Here is a 7,491-nt window from a genome sequence, read left to right as displayed (position 1 = left end):
TCCTTCAAATAATCAAATGACTATGGAGAAAGAAGCAAAGATTTCAAGGCTTGTAACATCTGGATAATTGAAATTATATGTGGTGCAGAGATGGAATGGTGGTTCTCCACCATACATTTTACCAAGTGCAGAAAACTTGTAAATGAGAAGATGGCTTCCAGTCTTGCCAAGACTTCCACATTTCCAAAATATTCCAAGTCAAGTGATGGTGCAGAAGGCCTAAATTAAGACACAGTATACTCAAAATCTCAACTAAGAGAGCCAGTCTTTAAGGTCTCTTAGAATCTAGATATGTGAAATATGTGAAATATACTTTACCTATTATAGACAGCAGCCCACACTCAGAGGATAAGTTAGAAAACAGGTAAGAACTAAAGATAGTTGATCATCGCATGAAAAGAATATGCATATTTTGTTTCATTCTTTAGATGAGAAATTGAAAAAAAATTCCCCCAAATACCCAGGAGTTTAGTTAAGCTCCTCTACAGGGTCAAGAAGTCACCCACCCACTCTCATGCCCTTAATTTCCAGTAGAAAAATCTGAGACCTATGTGCCCAGGAACCCACATTCTTAAATAAAAAATGTGTGTACAAACCAAATATAAACATTTGTACATGCACACATGTGAACATGCATAATCAAATTCAAATTCACCATGGACACACACGCACATGCACACACACACACACATACACACACACTCACATATGTGCACACACACACACAATGAAAAATTAATGTTTTGAAAATACAAAATTCAAATACAAAATTGCCAGTGACAGACAGGATTCTTCCAGAAGATCTCAATGTGCTATTAGTCACTAAAATCTCTTTTGACCTTTGCTGTGTCCTGTGTTGTAAACTTTTTTCCTTTTGCTGAACCATTTGCAAGTTTTTCCCAATTAATCAAAACCCATGGGGCCAGCAGGTGCTGTTTATATTTCTGTACTGCACATGTGAGGGAAGCCAAGAAAGAAGAGTGCTGGCATTGAACTGACTAGGCTCTATAGAAAACCTTATCTTGGAAGGATAAAGAAAAATAGCCAGTAAGTTTTAAATGTTCCTGGGTTATACTTAAAATGTAAGTATCTTAGCCAAATTGCCCATATCTCTTACATCCAAAAAGCCCTTGGGGCTTATTGAATATTTCTGGGTTAGAATGGAAAGCAACGAGTCTGACACTTTCTAAATGAATTTTATACTTCAGTTGAAGAAAAGATTGAAATTTCCAAAAGCTTTTTGTCATTCAAAGACTTTGACAGTCTCTAACAAGTGTGTGTCTATCCAGTGTCCACTCAGAGCTGTCTAGGGCATAAAAGGTGGCACTATAAACATCTCTGTCTTCTGGGGCTAATAAGTTAAAGTAGTCTAGTTGTGAAGACAATTATTTCTTCTTCAGCTAGGTTCTAGCTAATCGATTCCAGCTTGTCTTCAAGTACTTGAAATACTGTCATGCTTAATTTTATGCATGAATTTAAAGAAAGGTAAAAAATGCCTCAGTGCCTGGAAAAACAATATTTCTGGGTGTGTATAAGAGTCGTTTTAAAACAGACTAGCATTTTTTTGAGTGCAGCGAACTTTATTAATGATATTCAAGAGAGAAGGGAGGGCTCCCTAGGGTCCTCCTGCTATTATGGGGGTCTGTGATGGAATTGTGAAGGAGATTCTCAGTGTTGGGTGCTAAGTTGGGATGGGGACTCCTCAGCAACTGAGGGCCTCTCTCTTGCTCTCAGTATCCTTGCTGGGCTGGGATGGGTGGTCCAGGGTTACTACTCCTTGGAGGCCATGTAGGCCATGAGGTCCACCACCCTGTGGCTGTAGCCTTATTCATTGCCATACCAGGAAATGAGCTTTACAAAGTTTTCATTGATAGTAATGCCAACCCCAGCATCAAAGGTAGAAGAGTAGGAGTTGCTGTTGAAGCCGCAAGAGACAACCTGATCTTCAGCGTAGCCCAGGATGCCCTTCAGTGGGCCCTCAGATGCCTGCTTCACTACCTTCTTGATGTCATCATAGTTGGCAGGTTTCTCCCGGCGGCATGTCAGATCCACAATGGATACACTGGGAGTAGGAACACGGAAGGCCATGCCAGTGAGCTTCCAGTTCAGCTCTGGGATGACCTTGCCCGCAGACTTGGCAGTACCAGTGGATGCAGGGATGATGTTCTGGGCTGCCCCACGGCCATCACACCACAGTTTTCCAGAGGGGCAATCCACAGTCTTCTGAGTGGCAGTGATGGCATGGACTGTGGCCATGAGCCGTTCCACGATGTCAAAGTTGTCATGGACGACCTTGGCCAGGGAGGCTTAGCAGTTGGTGGTGCAGGATGCATTGCTGACAATCTTGAGGGAGTTGTCATATTTCTCGTGGTTCACACCCATCCAAAACATGGGGGCATTGGCTGAAGGAGCAGAGATGATGACCCTTTTGGCCGAACCCTTCAAGTGAGGCCCAGCCTTCTCCATGGTGGTGAAGACACCAGTATTCTCCACGACATACTCAGCACCCCACTTGATGTTAGCAGGATCTCGCTCCTAGAGGATGGTGATGCGCTTCCCGTTGGTGATAAGCTTCCCATTCGCAGGCTGGACTGTGTGGTTAAACTTGCTATGGGTAGAATCATACTGGAACATGTAGACCATGTAGTTGAGTCAATGAAGGGGTTGTTGGTGTCCACTTTGCCAGATGTAGAGCGGAATGCAGCCCTGGTAACCAAGCATCCAATATGGCCAAATCCATTCACACCAACCTTCACCATATTGTCTATTTTTCTGGCACTGCATGAGAAGATGCGGCTGTCTCTGGAACAGGGAGGAGCAGAGAGCCAAGGCTAGCATTTTACTCTGTAGACTGAAAAAGAAGACTGTTCCTTCAGATTGAGGGGGCAACATCTAAACTGTTGAACTTGGGGAAGATAGGAGTGTGGAAAATACTCTATGTGTCTGGTGCATCTGCATGCTGCTGCACCTGGACACTGGCACTCTGCTTCCAAGGCTTTGGACTCCTGTGGATCCTAGGCTGTTAAATGTTGTGAAGTGTGTCTTGAAACTGCAAGGGCAGCTTTCTTGGGCCTCCTGCTCATAAAAGGAAGATCATAAGAAATCTCAGCCAATATTCCCTGCTAAATGAGAAGCCATGCATTCCTCTAGAAATTCAGATAAACTGCCCACACACAGACCCCCTCTCTTTTGGTGTGCTCCCACCAGAAAATATCAACAATTCCATTCTCTTCCTCATCAAAGTGCTCCACCCCTCAACTAGGATAAAAAAAAACATATTTAATCAGAGGTTAGAAGATCAGACAAGTAATAGAAATCAAGGAATAAAACACAGATTCAACAAAGACAAACCCAGAAATCAGTCATGTAGATGTAAAATCAACTCCAAATCAGGTTTCTGGACATCAGCAGAAGAACACAATAAACATCCAGCATAATATGTTACTAACAGAACCCAGCAATACTACTACTGCAAGACCTGACTATTCCATTGCAGCTAAAGCCCAAAAGAAAGACATTAGAAACAATTTTGTGAAGATGCTAGTGGTCTCCTTAAAAAGGTAGTCAATAAATCCCTTAAAGAAAGCCAAGAAAAAACAAACAATTGAAGAAATAAAACTTTTCACGAGTTGAAAATGGAAGTAAAAGCAATTAAAAAAAGAAGTAATTCAGGAAATTCAAGAAATTAAAAGGCTAACTAAGCAAAGAGGAACCATTGAGGCAAGCTTCACCATCAGAATACTAGAGATGAAAGAGAAAATCTCAGACAATGAAGATCCAATAGAAGATAAATGCTAAATCTGACTGACACATCCAGAAAATCTGGGGAACTATGAAAAGACCAAACTTAAGAATAATAGGAATAGGGTTGGGGATTTAGCTCAGTGGTAGAGCGCTTGCCTAGGAAGCGCAAGACCCTGGGTTCGGTCCCCAGCTCCGAAAAAAAAAAAGAACAAAAAAAAAAAGAATAATAGGAATAGAAGAAGAAGAAACTCAGCTCGGTGACACAGAATATATTTTTGAAAAAAAACACTAAAGTAAAATTTTCCTAACCTAAAGAAGGAGATACCTATAAAGATACAAGAAGTTTATAGAACATCAAATAGATTGGACCAGAAAAGAGAGTCACTTTGTCACATGACTATCACAACAGTAAACATACAGCACAAATAAAGAATTATACCTGACTTCTTAATGTAGTCTCTGAAAGCCAGGAGAGCCTGGATAGATGTGCTATGGACTCTAAGAGACCCAGATATCAGCCCAGACATCTATATCCAGAAAAATTTTAACCACTATAGATGGAGAAAACTCACTATTCCATACTAAAGCCAAATTTAAAAAATATATGTACCTATACATACAGACCTACAGAAGATATTAGAAGGACGATTCCAACCTCAGTTGGTTAACTATACCCATGAAAACACAAGAAATAAGTAATGTAAAATCAGCAAAACCAGAAGACTGGAGAAACACACATATATACACCAACAACAACAAGAACAACAAAGTAACTGCCATTTGTCATTGATATCTCTCAACATCAATGGGCTCGATTCCCTGAAAAAAAAAGACAGAGTAACATGATGAACATGAAAAGGGGTACATCCTTCTGCTGCATATAAGGAACACCTCAATGTCAAAGATAGATACTATCTCAAAGTAAAGGATTGAAAAAGGATTTTGGAAGAAAATGAACCCAAGAAGCAAGCTGATATCATCATTCTAATATCTAACAAAATAAACTTTTAACCAAAAATAATCAAAGAAGATAGGAAAGAACATTTCATACTCATCAAGTAAAAAATTCACCCAGATGAAGTTTCAATTCTTAACCTCTTTGTCTGAAATTCTAGAACAGCCAAGTTTGTGAAGATAGATAGATAAATAAATAAATAAATAAATAAATAAATAAATAAATAAATGTATGTATGTTACTAACACTTAAATAACATACTGACCCTCACACATCAGTAGTGGGAGATTTTAATACATAACTCTCACCAACAGACAGTTATCCAGACCAAAAACTTAAACACAGGCATATTAGAACTAACAGATGTTATAAATGAAATGAACCTAACAGATATTTACAGAATATTTCATCCATCACAAAGAGTTTTTTTCAATACCTCATGGAACTTCCTTCAAAACTGACTGCACAATTGGGCAAAAAACAAGACTTTACATATTGAAGAAATTTGAACCCCCTTCATTGTATTAGACTACAGATTGAAGTTGGATTTCAACAACAGAGCAATTCTTTTAATTTTTTCTTTATTCATATTAAACAATCTAGATAGCTGTGAACTGAAGAATGGGTAAAGAAAATATGATACCCAGATGACCTTCAACAGAGGAATGGATACAGAAAATGTGGTAAATTTACACAATGAAGTACTACTCAGCTATTAAAAACAATGACTTCATGAAGTTCTTAGGAAAATGGGTGGGATTGGAAAATTGCATCCTGAGAGAGATAACCCATTCACAATAAAACACACATGGTATGCACTGATAAGTGGATATTAGTCCAAAAGCTCGAAATACCCAAGATACAATTCATAGACTACATGAAGCTCAAGAAGTAAGACTAAATGCTTCAGTCCTTCTTAGAAGGGGGAACAAAATAATCAAGGGAGGAAATACAGAGACAAAGTATAGAGCAGTGACTGAAGAAAAAGCCATCGAGAGACTGCCCAACCTGGAGAATCCATCCTATATACAGATACTACCAAACCCAGACACCATTGTGAATGCTAAAAAGTGCTTGCTGACAGAAACCTGATATAGCTGTGTCCCGAGAAGCTCTGCCAGAATCTGACAAATGCAGAGGCCGATGCTTGCAGCTAACCATTGGATGGAGCACAGAGTCCCCAATGGAGGAGTTAGAAAAAGGACTGAAGAAGCTTAACAGGTTTGCATCCCATAGGAAGAACAATAATATCTACCAACCAGACACCCCGGAGGTCCCAGAGACTAAACCACCAACCAAAGAGTACACATGGAGAGATCTATGACTCCAGCCACACATGTAGCAGAGGGTGGCTTTGTAGAGCTTCAATGGTAGGAGAGGCCCTTGTTCCTGTGAAGGTTCGGTGCTCCAGCATAGGGAAGTGCCAGGGTAGAGAGGTAGGAGTTGGTGGGTGGTAGGGAAGCACCCTCATAGAAGCATGAGGAGGGAGGATAAGATAGGGAGTTTCCAGAGGTGAAACCGGGAAAGGGGATAACATTTGAAATGTACGTAAATAAAATATTCAGTAAAAATCTGAAAAAAGTGGTATATTTACATGATGTCATATTACTAAAATGTTTAAAGAATGACATAAAAATGTAAACGAAGAGGTAAAATTAGAATAACAAAATTCTGAGTAAGGTAAACCAGTCCCAGAAAAAAAAAAGTGGTATGTACTCACTTAAAAGTGGATATTAATTGTTAAATAAAGTATAAACATCCTAGAATCCACAGTCCTAGAGAGGTTAAATAACAAGGAAGGCTCTACATGGGGACAAATGGGTCTCCCTGGGAAGGTGAAATAGAATGGATTTTGCAGGTATACCTGGAGAGGGTGGGTATGAGAACAGGAGGGATCAGGTGGACTAGGGAGGAACTAAGGGAGAGAATATGGGAAGAGATGACTGGACTTAGGAGGCATTTGGGGGATGATGTAGAAATTTAATGTGGTGAAAACTTCCTGGAATCTGTGAGGGTGACCTTAGTTAGGACTCCTAATAATGGAGGATCTTCTTAACCAGACAAAACTTCTACAGGTGGGATTGGGACACTAACTCAACCACAGAAACTTCACCCTACAACCTGCCCTGTCTGCAGGATGTGCAAGGGCAGTGGTTACTCAGAACTTGTAGGAGTGACTCACTAATGATAGGTCTAATTTGATGCCTGTTACACAAGCAGAAATCAATGCCCAATTTTCTCACTGGCCAGGAACCAGTAGCTGGATAGCCCTGTGGACAGAGACTAAAGAGGAAAGCACAGAGCCTATGAGACTGTGCTAGATCCTCTGAATATGTGTAGTGGTTGGTTCGATTTGGGTTTTTGTAGGACTCCTCTAACAACTGCTGAACAATTTCTGTCTTGATCCTGGCCCTAATCAACAGTTTCTCTAACCAGCAGTACAAATAAATCAGATTTAAACAGCAGCAATAGCATTCCACCTAATTTGACTTTAGACTCATTTCGTGAGTTCTGTGTAATTTGAGGGCAATTCCTTTTCCATCAAATTAATCAGTTTTTTATTTTCATTGAAATTGGGTGAGTGGTAGAGGGGTAGAGGGGGCTGGGTACCTAGACTTCTAGAGGAAAGTAAGTAGCCTGTCTTTGTTTGCATGTCAGGGCTGTTTACAGATTTTAGAAAGAACTGTTATCTTGAAAATAGAACAAAGAGAAAAGGGAGTGGGGTCCTATTATCCAGGCCCATTCATAATTATTGTGGTCTAAAGAAAGGAAAGGGCAAATGAAATTGGATG

General features: G+C 40.0%; 1 pseudogene; it reads right to left on the bottom strand.

Moving 5' to 3' along the window:
* Positions 1–1,770: 1,770 nt before the first annotated feature.
* Positions 1,771–2,643, bottom strand: LOC108350868 (glyceraldehyde-3-phosphate dehydrogenase pseudogene; annotated as a pseudogene).
* Between the last annotated feature and the right edge of the window lie 4,848 nt (positions 2,644–7,491).

This window comes from Rattus norvegicus, chromosome 4 (assembly GCF_036323735.1).
Source record: "Rattus norvegicus strain BN/NHsdMcwi chromosome 4, GRCr8, whole genome shotgun sequence".
Taxonomy (NCBI): domain Eukaryota; kingdom Metazoa; phylum Chordata; class Mammalia; order Rodentia; family Muridae; genus Rattus; species Rattus norvegicus.
Note: the sequence above shows the minus strand (reverse complement) of the source record. Positions and strands in the feature narration are given on the sequence as shown.